Consider the following 19143-nt stretch of genomic DNA (forward strand, 5'->3'; position numbering starts at 1 on the left):
GAGAGAGAGAGAGAGAGAGAGAGAAAGAGAAAAGAAAGCAGAACAGAAAAGAAACTGAGGAAAAGAAAGCAGAACGTAAAAGGAATTGAGTAAAACCATAGGAAAGTTAATTAAGCTAAAGCATAGACAAGGCTGCTCGCATCAAGGCGAAACTCTGAATGTTCCGACTGCCTTTTAAGGTTTTTTGAGCAGAAGTAATTCAAAAAAAATAATATGAAATTTGAATTTTTTTATGAAATTTATCACCCCACACGCCATATAAAGTACAAAAAGATAAATTTCGTTCCTTGTAACAAATCAATTATGGCAAATAAGCTTCTTTCAACCAATTTGGAACGATTTCTAAGAGGGATTAAATCTCGCTTACGCGTCAATAGCGCGAATTATATTGCGCGTTAATTGTCCCAAATTGGTCAAAAATGGCCAAAATGGCAAACTTTAAACCCTCATAACTTTACAAAAAATGGTCACAGGTGAAATATCTTTTCAAATTTAAGCTCAAGACAACAATATCTTTTGAATGATATAAAAAAAGTCCGTCAAAAAGGGCTAGTTAAAAAGTCGAAGTTTGTCTGAAGAAAAACAAACACCCCGAGCACAAATATTTTGTTACTTTCGTATCGAAAGTCGAAATAATTAACCAATTTGAGTCGCAATGATTTCTAAGATGGATTAACTCTCCGCTTACGCGTTAATAACGCGAAATGTATCGCGCGTTAATTGTCCCAAATTGGCCAAAATGGCAATCTTTAAACCCCCGTAACTTTACGAAAATTGATTACAGGTGAAATATCTTTTCAAATTTGAGCTCAGGTCAACAATACCTTTCGAATGATATAAAAACATTCCGTCAAAAATGGATAGTTAAAAAGTCGAAACTTGTCTGAAGAAAAAAAATCATCCCGAGCACAAATATTCCGTAACTTTCGTATCGAAAGTCGGAACAAAAACAAAAACAGAACGAAACAGAAATTTCGGTTCTTTGGTAAATCCAGAAAAGCTTATATTAGATTAAACTGGAATATTGATTTACGTCACTACTTCTGAAAGTAAAAAGAAGTTTTAGAATTTGTTTTAAAAAATCCATTTCCGAATTTTTCCTTTTTTTTCTGTTTTCGAAAGCACAGATGTTTTTATCCTAAAGTAAAGTGTTTTCCAAGTGCACTGCTTGTGAGTTCACCGACGGTCGTGTGTTAGTTTGCGACCGTAAAACCGAGACAGAGTTTTTTTAGGAAACCTCTGAAAAAATCTGTCTACAGTTATATATCGAGTGAGTTATCTAAGAAACGTGGCTGTGAGTCCGCGGACAGCTCTGCGTCAGGTTGTTAGTTCTCGAATTGCAAAGACCAGAGGGGATGTACACCTGAACACCTGAGAGGCTTCGAAGTTGGAAAATTCAGCTTGTTTCTTCCTCAAAACAAAAAACCGAAAAAAAAATTGACCTTTTATTTTATATTATTATTCTTTTATTTTTGCATTCTATTTTTAAATCAATTTTAATCAAATTTAAATCAATTGATCAAAAAATAGGGAAACAGAATATCAAATCAATGTTTTTGTCTCTTTTGAACCAAACAGGCTCACTGATTCATTGTTACAACAAACAAAACTTTTGAGTTTATAGAAAAAAAAATATGCAAAAGAAAAAAATGACAAGAAGGAGTCAAAAGGGCGACTAAGAACTTTTGGAAAAACAAACTTTAAAGATTGCTCATGTTCAAAATGCAAGTCCTACACGGTGATGACACTGTAACTAGATCAAGATCAAAAAAGAAACTCGTGCAAGCTGAACACCATGTTGCTTGATCAAAACGGCAGATACAATAAAACCAAACAAGCATCCAAACGTAAAATAAAACTAAGTTTTAGCAGAGTCGTTTTAACAGAGTAGCTGGATTATTCTGAAGCTTCAAAGTGATAACCTAATTGATTAGCCAAATGAATGAAAAAAGTGTTTTAGATATTTTATACTCTATTTATGAGCAGCTGAACTTTGATGCACAAAAAAAATTTATCGGTAAAGTGTCAGAAATTTTTGTGGATACTCTTACAGGATACGAAAGCTCGTCTGGAAGCAACCTACAAAATTTGCGTGGAAGTCATTTTGGCTTCCGCATCCAAAAAAAACAAAGTATGTTTTCTGGAAAAAAATTTAAAATTTTTTTTTGAATGTTATGTGCATACAAATTTATTCAAATTAATGATAAAACCCTCTTTTGTTTGTTTGGAGTTGAATTTGAATGAATTAGTAAAAATGTTGTCTAAAATTTTAGCCGTGCAAGCCTTATTTAAACTTTGAACAAGATCAATCGGGATAATGAAGTGAAAAGATTTTCAGTGCTGCGAAGTACAGCAAAAAAGATTACCAACAAGCGTACAGAAAAACTCAAGGAATTCAAATAGTGTAAAACGAAGAAAAAAAATAAATTTTTTGCTAGGGTATTGTTCTAGCTTTTTAATATTTCTTGCTTAAGAGTAAACGAACATGTTACAACTTCTAGGCCATCTGCCAAGCGAAACTTACGTAGTTTTCAACTAACTGTTTAGGAAAAGCACATAGATGGGTCTCGAATCCCCAGACCATGTGATTATAACTAAAAACGGGACTGAAAGTTTTATTAATAAATATTTCTAGTGGTAATTATATATCAAAGCCATTGCAGATAGAATGGCCCTTTCTCGACTTTAGCGACTCGTTTTCTGAAACAAACTGTTATATTGGTGTTGAATTCAAATGCAGGACCTTCCATTAGCTAAAAGCGCTAGAACAGTTCTAATAACAGTTTCAAGGAAGCAGGAATCCCTGAGTGATAATTTTGTTACCGTCCCATTTTCCAGGTTCGAGAGGGTTTGGATCGTTTCTTCATTTGTCGCAGAACATTACTTTTCACTTGATGTTTCAGTCATTCAGGTATAACCTAACACATGCACGCCTTATTGCTTGACTTTGTCTTTTGATTTTCAGGAAAGTTTTGTTACCTGGGGTGAAACAAACTAAGTGCTCCTGTTATTGATATTATAAAAACTAATTGCAATTTTGTGCATAATTCAGCAAATAAAAGAAACGAGTAGTTCGACAACTTGAAGTTTTAATGAAGCAAACAAATATTTTTTTTCTGATTTAAGGAACAGCAAGATATGAATATTTGTATAAACAAAAAACCGCATTGATTTTTACTGGAAAATCTTACCCCTACAATTTGTTTTTTAGATCCATTGAACCATGAAATTGGACTGTAAGGAAATTCACTTATTTGTTTTCTCTATTCAAAATTTTTTTGCCTCAAAACTCCATGAACATCAATTTTATTCAGGAAAAAATTTGTTTAAAAAAAGTTTTGATTTTTGCCAAATTAGTTATTGGGTTAAATTTGCAGATTTCTTTTCTCTTTGCTGAAACAAAAAATATACAACAAAATTTCAAAAAGTTAACATTGTTTTTATACACGCTAGTTCTGAAGCGGCTGGTACTTGATTTTGTCTCAAGTATTGATTTTTGTGGTTATTCAACTCAAGTATTAGTTTGAAAGAGAAGGAAAGAGAGGGAGAGAGAGAGAGAGAGAGAGAGAGAGAGAGAGAGAAGAGCGAGAGAGAGAGAGAGAGAGAGAGAGAAAGAGAAAAGAAAGCAGAACAGAAAAGAAACTGAGGAAAAAAAAGCAGAACGTAAAAGGAATTGAGTAAAACCATAGGAAAGTTAATTAAGCTAAAGCATAGACAAGGCTGCTCGTATCAAGGCGAAACTCTGAATGTTCCGACTGCCTTTTAAGGTTTTTTGAGCAGAAGTAATTCAAAAAAAAATAATATGAAATTTGATTTTTTTTATGAAATTTATCACCCCACACGCCATATAAAGTACAAAAAGATAAATTTCGTTCCTTGTAACAAATCAATTATGGCAAATAAGCTTCTTTCAACCAATTTGGAACGATTTCTAAGAGGGATTAAATCTCGCTTACGCGTTAATAGCGCGAATTATATTGCGCGTTAATTGTCCCAAATTGGTCAAAATGGCCAAAATGGCAAACTTTAAACCCTCATAACTTTACAAAAAATGGTCACAGGTGAAATATCTTTTCAAATTTAAGCTCAAGACAACAAAATCTTTTGAATGATATAAAAAAATTCCGTCAAAAAGGGCTAGTTAAAAAGTCGAAGTTTGTCTGAAGAAAAACAAACACCCCGAGCACAAATATTTTGTTACTTTCGTATCGAAAGTCGAAATAATTAACCAATTTGAGTCGCAATGATTTCTAAGATGGATTAACTCTCCGCTTACGCGTTAATAACGCGAAATATATTGCGCGTTAATTGTCCCAAATTGGCCAAAATGGCAATCTTTAAACCCCGGTAACTGTACGAAAATTGATTACAGGTGAAATATCTTTTCAAATTTGAGCTCAGGTCAATAATACCTTTCGAATGATGTAAAAACATTCCGTCAAAAATGGATAGTTAAAAAGTCGAAACTTGTCTGAAGAAAAAAAAATCATCCCGAGCACAAATATTCCGTAACTTTCGTATCGAACGTCGGAACAAAAACAAAAACAGAACGAAACAGAAATTTCGGTTCTTTGGTAAATCCAGAAAAGCTTATATTAGATTAAACTGGAATATTGATTTACGTCACTACTTCTGAAAGTAAAAAGAAGTTTTAGAATTTGTTTTAAAAAATCCATTTCCGAATTTTTCCTTTTTTTCTGTTTTCGAAAGCACAGTTGTTTTTATCCTAAAGTAAAGTGTTTTCCAAGTGCACTGCTTGTGAGTTCACCGACGGTCGTGTGTTAGTTTGCGACCGTAAAACCGAGACAGAGTTTTTTTAGGAAACCTCTGAAAAAATCTGTCTACAGTTATATATCGAGTGAGTTATCTAAGAAACGTGGCTGTGAGTCCGCGGACAGCTCTGCGTCAGGTTGTTAGTTCTCGAATTGCAAAGACCAGAGGGGATGTACACCTAAACACCTGAGAGGCTTCGAAGTTGGAAAATTCAGCTTGTTTCTTCCTCAAAACAAAAAACCGAAAAAAAAATTGACCTTTTATTTTATATTATTATTCTTTTATTTTTGCATTCTATTTTTAGAATTTTTTTTGTATCTCAAAAAATTTAAATCAATTGATCAAAAAATAGGGAAACAGAATAACAAATCAATGTTTTTGTCTATTTTGAACCAAACAGGCTCACTGATTCATTGTTACAACAAACAAAACTTTTGAGTTTATAGAAAAAAAAATATGCAAAATAAAAAAAATGACAAGAAGGAGTCAAAAGGGCTACTAAGAAATTTTGGAAAAACAAACTTTAAAGATTGCTCATGTTCAAAATGCGAGTCCTACACGGTGATGACACTGTAACTAGATCAAGATCAAAAAAGAAACTCGTGCAAGCTGAACACCATGTTGCTTGATCAAAACGGCAGATACAATAAAACAAAACAAGCATCCAAACGTAAAATAAAACTAAGTTTTAGCAGAGTCGTTTTAACAGAGTAGCTGGATTATTCTGAAGCTTCAAAGTGATAACATAATTGATTAGCCAAATGAATGAAAAAAGTGTTTTAGATATTTTATACTCTATTTATGAGCAGCTGAACTTTGATGCACAAAAAAAAATTATCGGTGAAGTGTCAGAAATTTTTGTGGATACTCTTACAGGATACGAAAGCTCGTCTGGAAGCCACCCACAAAATTTGCGTGGAAGTCATTTTGGCTTCCGCATCCAAAAAAAAACAAAATATGTTTTCTGGAAAAAAATTAAAAATTTTTTTTGAATGTTATGTGCATACAAATTTATTCAAATTAATGATAAAACCCTCTTTTGTTTGTTTGGAGTTGAATTCGAATGAATTAGTAAAAATGTTGTCTAAAAATTTTAGCCGTGCAAGCCTTATTTAAACTTTGAACAAGATCAATCGGGATAATGAAGTGAAAAGATTTTCAGTGCTGCGAAGTACAGCAAAAAAGATTACCAACAAGCGTTAAAAAAACTCAAGGAATTCAAGTAGTGTAAAACGAAGAAAAAATTAAATTTTTTCCTAGGGCATTGTTCTAGTTTTTTAATATTTCTTGCTTAAGAGTAAACGAACATGTTACAACTTCTAGGCCATCTGCCAAGCGAAACTTACGTAGTTTTCAACTAACTGTATAAGAAAAGCACATAGATGGGTCTCGAATCCCCAGACCATGTGATTATAACTAAAAACGGGACTGAAAGTTTTATTAAAAATTATTTCTAGTGTTTATTATATATTAAAGCCATTGCGGGATAGAATGGCCCTTTCTCGACTTTAGCGACTCGTTTTCTGAAACAAACTGTTATATTGGTGTTGAATTCAAATGCAGGAACTTCCATTAGCTAAAAGCGCTAGAACAGTTCTAAAAACAGTTTCAAGGAAGCAGGACTCCCTGAGTGATAATTTTGTTACCGTCCCATTTTCCAGGTTCGAGAGGGTTTGGATCGTTTCTTCATTTGTCGCAGAACATTACTTTTCACTTAGTCCGTTTTTTTTCTATGCAATTGTCCAAAACAGACTGCTAGTTCTTTCTTTTTCTCTTGCGACTGTTTTCGCTCCCTAATTCAAGTGTTATGTTTTTGATAATTAATTTTTTCAACCATGTTGCTTGATCAAAACGGCAGATACAATAAAACAAAACAAGCATCCAAACTTAAAATAAAATTAAGTTTTAACAGAGTCGTTTTAACAGAGTAGCTGGATTATTCTGAAGCTTCAAAGTGATAACCTAATTGATTAGCCAAATAAATGAAAAAATTGTTTTAGATATTTTATACTCTATTTATGAGCAGCTGAACTTTGATGCACAAAAAAAACTTATCGGTAAAGTGTCAGAAATTTTTGTGGATACTCTTACAGGATACGAAAGCTCGTCTGGAAGCAACCTACAAAATTTGCGTGGAAGTCATTTTGGCTTCCGCATCCAAAAAAAAAAACAAAGTATGTTTTCTGGAAAAAAAATTAAAAATTTTTTTTTGAATGTTATGTGCATACAAATTTATTCAAATTAATGATAAACCCTCTTTTGTTTGTTTGGAGTTGAATTTGAATGAATTAGTAAAAATGTTGTCTGAAAATTTCAGCCGTGCAAGCCCTATTTAGACTTTGAACAAGATCAATCGGGATAATGAAGTGAAGAGATTTTCAGTGCTGCGAAGTACAGCAAAAAAGATTACCAACAAGCGTACAGAAAAACTCAAGGAATTCAAGTAGTGTAGAACGAAGAAAAAATTAAATTTTTTCCTAGGGCATTGTTCTAGTTTTTTAATATTTCTTGCTTAAGAGTAAACGAACATGTTACAACTTCTAGGCCATCTGCCAAGCGAAACTTACGTAGTTTTCAACTAACTGTTTAGGAAAAGCACATAGATGGGTCTCGAATCCCCAGACCATGTGATTATAACTAAAAACGGGACTGAAAGTTTTATTAATAATTATTTCTAGTGGTAATTTTATATTAAAGCCATTGCAGATAGAATGGCCCTTTCTCGACTTTAGCGACTCATTTTCTGAAACAAACTGTTATATTGGTGTTGAATTCAAATGCAGGAACTTCCATTAGCTAAAAGCGCTAGAAGTTCTAAAAACAGTTTCAAGGAAGCAGGACTCCCTGAGTGATAATTTTTTTACCTTCCCATTTTCCAGGTTCGAGAGGGTTTGGATCGTTTCTTCATTTGTCGCAGGACATTACTTTTCACTTAGTCAGTTTTTTTTCGATGCAATTGTCCAAAACAGACTGCTAGTTCTTTCTTTTTCTCTTGCGACTGTTTTCGCTCGTTAATTCAAGTGTTATGTTTTTCATAATTAATTTTTTCAACCATGTTGCTTGATCAAAACTGCAGATACAAAAAAAAAAAACAAGCATCCAAACGTAAAATAAAATTAAGTTTCAGCAGAGTCGTTTTAACAGAGTAGCTGGATTATTCTGAAGCTTCAAAGTGATAACCTAATTGATTAGCCTTTAGATACTTTATACTCTATTTATGAGCAGCTGAACTTTGATGCACAAAAAAATTTATCGGTAAAGTGTCAGAAATTTTTATGGATACTCTTACAGGATACGAAAGCTCGTCTGGAAGCAACCTACAAAATTTGCGTGGAAGTCATTTTGGCTTCCGCATCCAAAAAAAAACAAAGTATGTTTTCTGGAAAAAAAATGAATTTTTTTTTTATAAATGACATGTGCATACAAATTTATTCAAATTAATGATAAAACCCTCTTTTGTTTGTATGGAGTTGAATTTGTATGAATTAGTGAAAATGTTGTCTAAAATTTTCAGCGGTGCAAGCCCTATTTAAACTTTGAACAAGATCAATCGGGATAATGAAATGAAGAGATTTTCAGTGCTGCGAAGTACAGCAAAAAAGATTACCAACAAGCGTACAGAAACACTCAAGGAATTCAAATAGTGTAAAACGAAGAAGAAAATAAAAGTTTTTCCTAGGGCATTGTTCTAGCTTTTTAATATTTCTTGCTTAAGAGTAAACGAACATGTTACGACTTCTAGGCCATCTGCCAAGCGAAACTTACGTAGTTTTCAACTAACTGTATAAGAAAAGCACATAGATGGGTCTCGAATCCCCAGACCTTGTGATTATAACCAAAAACAGGACTGAAAGTTTTATTAATAATTATTTCTAGTGGTAATTTTATATTAAAGCCATTGCAGATAGATTGGCCCTTTCTCGACTTAAGCGACTCATTTTCTGAAACAAACTGTTATATTGGTGTTGAATTCAAATGCAGGACCTTCAATTAGCTAAAATGGCTAGAACAGTTCTAAAAACAGTTTCAAGGAAGCAGGACTCCCTGAGTGATAATTTTGTTCCCGTCCCATTTTCCAGGTTCGAGAGGGTTTCGTTCGTTTCTTCATTTGTCGCAGGATATTACTTTTCACTTAGTCAGTTTTTTTTCTATGCAATTGTCCGAAACAGACTGCTAGTTCTCGCTTTTTCTCTTGCGACTGTTTTCGCTCGTTAACTCAAGTGTTATGTTTTTCATTTTTAATTGTTTCCAACAGTGTTGGTTTTTGGCGTTTCTTAGAAACCTTGGATCGACAATGAATTCTAGACTAATCTACCCTCTGTCCTCTCGGATTTCAGAAGTAAGGCGTTTCAAATCAATAAGATGTTGACTCGGGGGATTCGACTGAGCTTTCTCGCAGAAGAGCACTTTTCTCATAAATTTCACTTTTCTCACAAATCTCATAAGATTTTAAAAAGAAGAGCTTTTAGAATTTTTTGTTTTGTTGAATAGGATTCAAAAGTTTTTCCTGTTTTTTTCTTGCAAAGCTTCCGTTTCTCGTATTAAAGAAAAACCACTTGAATATGAAAACTGAGTAGTCAATTGTTTTAAGTTCAAATGATGAGTTTTTTTCATCCATTATCGAAAGAGTACCGAATGGGTTTTAGCGCTGAGCAAAAGTGAACGGACCTGCAGGTACTATGATACTCTGCCAGACGGTAAATTGTTTGCGTGGTTTACAGATATTTCGTAACACTCATCAACAAGGATTTTATCCGAATACAAAATAATTTCAGAATGATATCAGAACGATGTTTATTATCTATGGCTGAAAAATTAATTTGAGGCTTCTCTTACAAAAATCTGAAGTGTTCTGATCTGCAGCAGAAGAAAAAAATCGCTTTTTGGATTGTTTGAGTGATTTTCAAATAAAATAGAGGAGTAAAAAAATTTTAAAATCTGGTTTTGAGGAGGTAATTTTGAGGCTAAAGCAAAAATAAGGACCATGTGAACTCTCTCTCCTGAATCAAAACAAGAGAAGATATTTCACATGATTAAAGTAATGTTTCAGTCATTCAGGTATAACCTAGCACATGCACGCCTTATTGCTTGACTTTGTCTTTTCATTTTCGGTGAAATTTTGTTACCTGGGGTGAAACAAACTAAGTGCTCCTGTTATTGATATTATAAAAATTAATTGCAATTTTGTGCATAATTCAGCAAATAAAAGAAACTAAAGATTTGTTTCTTAACGCAACGCGAAAACATAACGCGCAATATAATTCGCGCTATTAACGCGTAAGCGAGATTTAATCCCTCTTAGAAATCGTTCCAAATTGGTTGAAAGAAGCTTATTTGCCATAATTGATTTGTTACAAGGAACGAAATTTATCTTTTTGTACTTTATATGGCAAAGATTTGTCACCCCACACGCCATATAAAGTACAAAAAGATAAATTTCGTTCCTTGTAACAAATCAATTATGGCAAATAAGCTTCTTTCAACCAATTTGGAACGATTTCTAAGAGGGATTAAATCTCGCTTACGCGTTAATAGCGCGAATTATATTGCGCGTTAATTGTCCCAAATTGGTCAAAATGGCCAAAATGGCAAACTTTAAACCCTCATAACTTTACAAAAAATGGTCACAGGTGAAATATCTTTTCAAATTTAAGCTCAAGACAACAAAATCTTTTGAATGATATAAAAAAATTCCGTCAAAAAGGGCTAGTTAAAAAGTCGAAGTTTGTCTGAAGAAAAACAAACACCCCGAGCACAAATATTTTGTTACTTTCGTATCGAAAGTCGAAATAATTAACCAATTTGAGTCGCAATGATTTCTAAGATGGATTAACTCTCCGCTTACGCGTTAATAACGCGAAATATATTGCGCGTTAATTGTCCCAAATTGGCCAAAATGGCAATCTTTAAACCCCGGTAACTGTACGAAAATTGATTACAGGTGAAATATCTTTTCAAATTTGAGCTCAGGTCAATAATACCTTTCGAATGATGTAAAAACATTCCGTCAAAAATGGATAGTTAAAAAGTCGAAACTTGTCTGAAGAAAAAAAAATCATCCCGAGCACAAATATTCCGTAACTTTCGTATCGAACGTCGGAACAAAAACAAAAACAGAACGAAACAGAAATTTCGGTTCTTTGGTAAATCCAGAAAAGCTTATATTAGATTAAACTGGAATATTGATTTACGTCACTACTTCTGAAAGTAAAAAGAAGTTTTAGAATTTGTTTTAAAAAATCCATTTCCGAATTTTTCCTTTTTTTCTGTTTTCGAAAGCACAGTTGTTTTTATCCTAAAGTAAAGTGTTTTCCAAGTGCACTGCTTGTGAGTTCACCGACGGTCGTGTGTTAGTTTGCGACCGTAAAAACGAGACAGAGTTTTTTTAGGAAACCTCTGAAAAAATCTGTCTACAGTTATATATCGAGTGAGTTATCTAAGAAACGTGGCTGTGAGTCCGCGGACAGCTCTGCGTCAGGTTGTTAGTTCTCGAATTGCAAAGACCAGAGGGGATGTACACCTAAACACCTGAGAGGCTTCGAAGTTGGAAAATTCAGCTTGTTTCTTCCTCAAAACAAAAAACCGAAAAAAAAATTGACCTTTTATTTTATATTATTATTCTTTTATTTTTGCATTCTATTTTTAGAATTTTTTTTGTATCTCAAAAAATTTAAATCAATTGATCAAAAAATAGGGAAACAGAATAACAAATCAATGTTTTTGTCTATTTTGAACCAAACAGGCTCACTGATTCATTGTTACAACAAACAAAACTTTTGAGTTTATAGAAAAAAAAATATGCAAAATAAAAAAAATGACAAGAAGGAGTCAAAAGGGCTACTAAGAAATTTTGGAAAAACAAACTTTAAAGATTGCTCATGTTCAAAATGCGAGTCCTACACGGTGATGACACTGTAACTATAAAAAAATATAAAAAAATTCCGTCAAAAAGGGCTAGTTAAAAAGTCGACGTTTGTCTGAAGAAAAACAAACACCCCGAGCACAAATATTTTGTTACTTTCGTATCGAAAGTCGAAATAATTAACCAATTTGAGTCGCAATGATTTCTAAGATGGATTAACTCTCCGCTTACGCGTTAATAACGCGAAATGTATCGCGCGTTAATTGTCCCAAATTGGCCAAAATGGCAATCTTTAAACCCCCGTAACTTTACGAAAATTGATTACAGGTGAAATATCTTTTCAAATTTGAGCTCAGGTCAACAATACCTTTCGAATGATATAAAAACATTCCGTCAAAAATGGATAGTTAAAAAGTCGAAGTTTGTCTGAAGAAAAAAAAAACCAACCCGAGCACAAATATTCCGTTACTTTCGTATCGAAAGTCGCAACAATAACAAAAACAGAACGAAACAGAACAGTACAAAAATAAATATGAGAAAAATAAAAAAATAGACGTGAAAGATTTTGTTGTAATTTGAAAAGTATATATGTTTTCCATCTTAATCAATAATAAAGTAAAATTTAAAGTTTTGCAATTTAAAGAAGCAGCCGCGTAAAAACAAATGTCTTATATTTGCACAATGAATCATTATACATTTTGTCAACTTTTTGCCAGCTGGCACTTTTTTCAGAAAACCGGGCAAATTCCTTTCAAAAAAAATTTTCCGCCCCCTCCCCATCGAGAAAATCCTAGATCCTCCCCTGATCATAATAATAATAAAAATAATTGAGGTAAAAAAACCTTTTTATCAAATTTTCATGCCCTAGATTTGACGCAACCCTGATCTTTTTCTCACCAGTCGGATCAGTTTTTACCTAGGAAAAGCTTTTCCAGGTTGCAGGTACACTTTTTCGTTGTTAATTTTGAAGATTTCAAATAAAAAAATCAAAAACATTCCTGGAAAACATTCCATGCGTTCCTGGAAAACATTCCATTGCAGAAAAATCACGAGAGGAGTTTTTTACGGAATGATGAACGATTTTAGAATGAAACCCCACAAGCCACCCAATTTTCTAACTGGAAACTCGTGGATAAGAGTATTTCATTTTTTTTCCCTCCTTCAAAAATGATCAAAAAACCACAAAAATTCCATTTTTTCATCTGAAAATTATGTTGATATACTATGTATTCATCTTAACCACAGACGACATCAATACAATCAAAAAATATTGATGCTGAATTAGTGATAAAGTAGATAAACTATATGAATTCATAAATTTTAATGAATTCATATACTCCCTCTCTCTCTCTTGAAAAACTAAAGGAGAGCTCTTTGCTTCAATCAAGTAATTGCAGTCTTTTTGGTTTAATTCAGTTGCCATCCGTGCAAGAGGCAGCTAAGATCTATTGCAAATAAATTAAAACAATTGGAATAAGTTCTTGCGTACTTTTTACATTTTTAAAAAGGAGGAGAAAACCCGATCACGCTAGGTTTAAGATACGACAGAGAATTTAAAATATAGCCACCCCCAGCCTAGTTCAAAAAAATAATGATATATGTATCGTCCCTATCGACCATGGTTGCACTTGGTCGACTCTTGTATCGACCCGGTCTGGCTTATTTAATGACTCTGGTTGACCAAAATGATTGGTCTACCTATATCAAATGGGTCAAAAACTGGGCATTTGGTCGATACATAATTCCACTACGACAATTCCGAGAAGAAACGGGTCTTAGAAGGTCAGTCATATGCCAGCACTCAGAAATATGAGCTTTCGTTTGATGAATATTTAAAAAGTCCCGTCTGTCAATATGGAAGTCGATTCTTAGAGAAGAATATGCGCGATTCGGCTATTGTGCTCTTAAACCAAAAGTTGTACAGGATAGAAGTTTTGGATTTGGTTTTTACTTTTAGCATCTCGTTGAAATCATAAATTATCGCATTCGGGCTTCCCTTTGCAAAAATCGAATTATGCTTACTTATTGAGCAATGCTTATTAATTGAAGAACTTATTAATGCTTATTAACTGATTCAGCGTGGTTTCAAGAGTAAAAACTTCTGCGATAGGTTAATTATCAAAGCTATTAATCAGCGATACTTTATCTATCAATCAGTGACGAAGCGGTAGTAAAATGCTACAAAATTATATATTAACAAAATAGGTTCATAAAACATCCAAAAAGCAAAGATTTTCCTATCGCAATAGCCTGTAAAAGTCGTAGCCTTACAGGAATCTCGTTGGAAAATATGGGTTGCGGTTAAATTGAAAATAGTCGCCCCAACTTTTCGCCCCAAACACTCAACTTGTCGCCCCAATTTGAACAGTTTTTGCTTACAAAATTTGATGCTCAGTCTTAAAAACTTTGAAAACAGCAATCGAACACTGAAATCATTGAATTTTAAATTTGCAAGTTTAACAAGCGAATGATCATTCAGGTGCGCAATTTTTTTGTTTTATTGGAAGGGTTGTTTTTGCTGAATAAATTCGGCTCAAACAGTTCTCCAAATTGACAGAAGACATGCTAAGTAGACCAAATACTATCTCGCACTGCGTGAGGCAAAAATTTGTATTCATATTCTAATTCCCATGGGATTAGATAAATAAAAAACAATCAGAATTTTTTACATCTTTTTCAAAAAATGTATTTAGTATACCGAAAAGAAAAGGTCTAATTTTTTATGAACAAACAGACCACTCAGTGTTTTACAAGAAGTCTTTTTAGTTAAAAAATTGCAGCCATGGGACATGCGTTCAAAATTAGTGATTCTACTTGTTAAAATTTTCCATTTCTACATCAATTGAACAATTTAAACAAAACCGTTTGGTGATTTTGCAAGCAAATCGTATTTAACTATAATCAACAGTTTTTTTATTAAAGGTCCTCAAGCATGCTAAAAAAATTTTACAAAAAACTTTCCGCATTTTCTGCATATTATGAAGAAACTGGATATCTAAAAATATGACGAAACGAAGTTCAGTCAAATTTTTCACTGCACCCAAACTGTATCAATTTAAACAAAATATTACCAAATCTCTGTCAGATACCTCCAAGATAACTTTAAAATACCAAACTTTGGCTGGTTAGTAATCCGTAATTCTGCAAACGGTGCCCACAGTTGAGCCTAAACTTAAGACATCATGACAGTACGAGTATTCAAAAAATCAACAATAATTCATACTTAATTTTTAAAATTACTTGATTATTTTTTTAATGATATCTGAAACTTCTTGGCAATTATACTTCTTTTTAAAAAATAGACAGTCGGAAAAACTATTAACAGAGTAGAAATTTCAAAAACCGAGCCTCATGTATCAAGGAAAAAATATAAAAATTTTTAAAAAAACTGATTTAGAGTTTAGATTAAAATATCTGTTTATAACTTCTTAAACCCAAAACTTCCAGTTAGAAAATAAGCAATATATCTACAATTTTTCCAGTACCTGACTAAAATTTTCTCTAAAAGTCTCTTAAGTTCTTATCATTATAAGTAGAAATATTTATCGAAAGATTGTTAGGCAGGTTTCTTGAAGTTTCAATTTATCGAAATTTTTTTTGTGGACAAAAAAGGATGTTCAATTCACAACAACGATCAATGTATTGTTAAAGTCGTAAGCTTGGAAATTCGAAAAGGTTGTTAATAAGTTTTATTGTAGGCAAACTGTTAGGCATCAAATCGAAATCTTACTGCGCTCTTTTATTTCAGATCCCATCGGACATTAGAGATCGCAAGGTCAAGACAGCAGGTCCCCAGACAGAAAGAAGAATTGATAGCACTTACATAAACTCAAACTGGTGTCTATCTAGAAGAATTGATAGCACTTACATAAACTCAAAACTGGTCCCTATCTCATTCGGGCAACCACAAATAAATTTTAGCGTAGATAAAATTTATCAACTTTATGTTACTGTTTTGTATTGTATAAATGTACTAGTTAAGTTTTTAGTTTTCGTTGAGTTTTCTCACCCGCCAAACCTCTCTTAAGGTTTACTTTTCTCCTTTTTCTCTCCTTGTCGATTCCCTCATTTATGTTCTATGCGGTGGATCATAACCCCCCCCCCCCATTTTTTCAACTCCGCGTCTCTGCCGTGTTGATTTTCGCGTCGCCGTTTCGTACTTATTTTTATTGCGTTTTCCACCGACGGATCGTGGTGAGTTCACACTAACCGACGGTACATCCTGTCCTTCGTTCGCCGCACCTATGGTTGGTTCCCTTCATCCGATTTCCCACTCACTATCGTAGTCGTCGTTGTCGTCCTCGCTCTCGTCCGCCGAGTATTCCACTATTCGCTGTTTTGTTGATTTTCTTGCATTTTCCATTGCGGTTCGGTCCTTCTCCGCTTTTCGCTTATTTTTTTTTGAATCGCTTGGGGCCGGTGTACTAGTTACGTTTCTACTCTGTCCAGGGGTGCACTCCTCGCTTCTATTCCCAATTAGGCTTTCTTCAGCCGCCGATCTAAAAGACACACCACTCCGTCTTAGTAACGACCCTTTTTCAATTTGCACCGTATGTTTAGTCATTTTTTCAATTTTTAATGACAAACGTTTATACCTCCTTGGGTCCTTTGGATCCGTCTTCCCGGTCCTCTGATACACCGTCGTTGAACTTGTTTTATGCTTTTTCAGTCATGTTGGGGTCTTGGGTGGGCCTAGTTCCTTGGGGTCCACAACTTCCGGAGCCTTGGGATCCGTTACCACGTCATCGTCCAAAATGATTGGAGCTTTCCTATTTTGCGGGGCGTACACTAAGTCACTTCTCTTCTCCCAATCTAGGGTAAGTTCAACTTCTGGGAGGTTTCCCGCCTTGTCTAAACAAGATAACTTTTGATTAACGACATTATTCCAATTTAGGTTTTTCAATGACGGCTTTTTCGTTAAATTTCGCAGTGCCGTATTTGCTTCTCGACCATGGTATGCTTCGAACGGCGTTAGTTTAGTTTTAGAGTGTGGCACGAAACGTAATGCACTAAGCGCACGGGATATCATCTCCCCAAACTTGTAGTTTTTATTTTCCTGGAGATAAGTCAACACGTAATTTTTTATCGACCCAATAGTCCGTTCAACCATTCCTGTTGCGCGATGGTCCCTAACCGGAGATTTAATAAGTTCGATACCTTCGTAGTTACAGAAATTTTGAATTTCGTTAGAGAAAAACCCCGTGGCTTGATCCATGTGCAATTTCCTTGGGTGTCCATGAGTATTTATGTAATTCCTTAGGAATTTCAATACACTTTTTGATTTGTTGCTTGAACAAACATACGCCGACGGCCAATGCTAGAAAGTATCTACTGCTACAAGTACATATTTTTTTCGACCCCTAACATAGTTTACTGACCCCAGAAGTCTAATTGGAGCAAATCATTTGGTTCCTTAGGATCATACGTTTCCCCCATGTCATTCGGCATGTCTGGTTTAAGGTTTTTACCTGCTTCTAAGCAACGTTTGCAGTATTTGGCTGTGGCCGCGATATTTCGGTGCATAAGGGGAATCCACACGTCCTTTGCGGCCGCGAACATCTTATCCCTCCCATGATGGTTATAATGGAGACGATTCAGAATTGCTGATGATAGGTCCTTCGGTATTGCTAACCGGCCGTCCATCCACAGGCAATTCTCCCGTACTGCGAAATCGTTGTAATGCTGGGCGTAATATTGTCCTAATCTTGTAATAATCTCCTTTGCTCGTGGGTTGCTGTCTCTGATGTTGTCTCGGATGGTCTTCATAACGCGATCCGGTAAATTTCCTCCGGTAACTTAGTTGATCGTGATAATTCTCGTTGGCAATCCGATTCCCGCATATTCATAATGAAAATATCACGAATGTTTTCGGCCGCGTTTGCAAAATCACATCTTCCTGCTAGGGCGCTTAGCTCCGCATGAAATTTTTCGAAAGTTTCGTTCTCACGTTGTTTTCGTCCGTAGAATAGTCCCTGCTCATGAGTTACATTCCTCTCACGTTGGAAAAAATTTTGCATCTCATCCAGGACCCGTGGGTAACCGTTCCGTTTTAATGTTAACCGTCGATTTCCGTGCTTTGAATATGCGTTGCGCCTCATCTCCGATACAAAGATACAAGTTAGACTTTAACTTCTTTTCCGAATCGAGACGGTTTTTTCCATTGACTTCTTCAGGCAACGCCGTGATAGCCGCCGCATTTAGAGTACTCGCAAAATAGAAATCATCGGGATCAATGTCGTATTTTGGTATCATCCCCCAGTGAAATTTAATTATCCACTCCTCCCAATATACTGGAGTTTCCGGCGTTCGTGTTTCCCAAAATGCTACTATATTCTCTGCTGGCTGCGCCATGTTAAAGTCGTAAGCTTGGAAATTCAAAAGGTTGTTAATAAAATTTATTGTAGGCAAACTGTTAGGCATCAAATCGAAATCTTACTGCGCTCTTTTATTTCAGATCCCATCGGACATTAGAGATCGAAAGTTAGAGGACAAAGGTCAAGACAGCAGGTCCCCAGACAGAAAGAAGAATTGATAGCACTTACATAAACTCAAACTGGTGTCTCTCTAGAAGAATTGATAGCACTTACATAAACTCAAAACTGGTCCCTATCTCAGTATTGGAGATAGTTTTTGCGTTAAAACAGGTTAACGCCAGAAAAACGTAATTTTAAAAACAAAAATGAAAAATTTTCATCTTTTAACAATGCTTAGACCAAACAGCCTGCCGCAATCTTAATTGGACTGATTTTTTTTTTGAAACAAGACTACTCGTATCAGGGCGAAACCTTGAATGAATGCTCTAACTGCCCTTTAAAGTCTATGGAGCAGTAGTAACATGAAAAATTTGAATGTAATAAAAAGCGTTTTTTTTTAATTTGAGGTTTTTGTAAAAATTATCCCCGCACACGCCATATAAAGAACAAAGTGAAAATTTTGCTCCTATTATCAAATCAGTTATGGCAAATAAGCTTCCTTCAACCAACTTGGAACGTTTTCTAAGACGGATTAATGCTCCGCTTACGCGTTGAAAGCGCAAAATATGTCGCGCGTTAACTGTCCCCATATTGGCCGAAATGGTTATCTTGAAACCACCATAACTTCACAAAAAATAAAAAAATTATGAAATATAAGCTCAAGACAACAATACCTTTTGAATGATACTAAAAAATGTGTCAAAAATGGCTTGTTAAAAAGTCAAAATTTGCCTGAAGAAAAAAAAATACCCCGAGCACAAACATTCCGTTCCTTTCGTTATGAAAGTCGGAACAATAGTTCACCACCTAAGCGTAAAAAGAACGAAATACCAGGAGCGTTGAATATTTCAAAGTGGCAAAGCTGTTTTTTTTAAGCCTTGATCAATTACAAAGAATACCGGTTGAAAGTTTTTTTTAAATTTGACCAGACCGGCTTCGGCTAATTCACAAACACTTTTGACTCGTTTTTCAGCCGTGAAATTACTTTGTATTTGTGTCGATGGTGACTGATGAAAAGTTTTAAGGTTAATCAAG

General features: G+C 34.5%; 1 protein-coding gene across 1 annotated transcript in view; it reads right to left on the reverse strand.

The window, feature by feature from the left end:
• Nucleotides 1-16780, reverse strand: part of LOC134857074 (coiled-coil domain-containing protein 89-like) — a 180527-nt gene extending 163747 nt beyond the window's left edge. The window contains exon 1 of the mRNA XM_063873422.1: nucleotides 16775-16780. The gene's annotated coding sequence lies outside the window, so the exon portion shown is untranslated. The remainder of the gene's footprint in view (nucleotides 1-16774) is intronic.
• Between the last annotated feature and the right edge of the window lie 2363 nt (nucleotides 16781-19143).

This window comes from Symsagittifera roscoffensis, chromosome 1, assembly GCF_963678635.1.
Source record: "Symsagittifera roscoffensis chromosome 1, txSymRosc1.1, whole genome shotgun sequence".
Classification (NCBI taxonomy): domain Eukaryota; kingdom Metazoa; phylum Xenacoelomorpha; order Acoela; family Convolutidae; genus Symsagittifera; species Symsagittifera roscoffensis.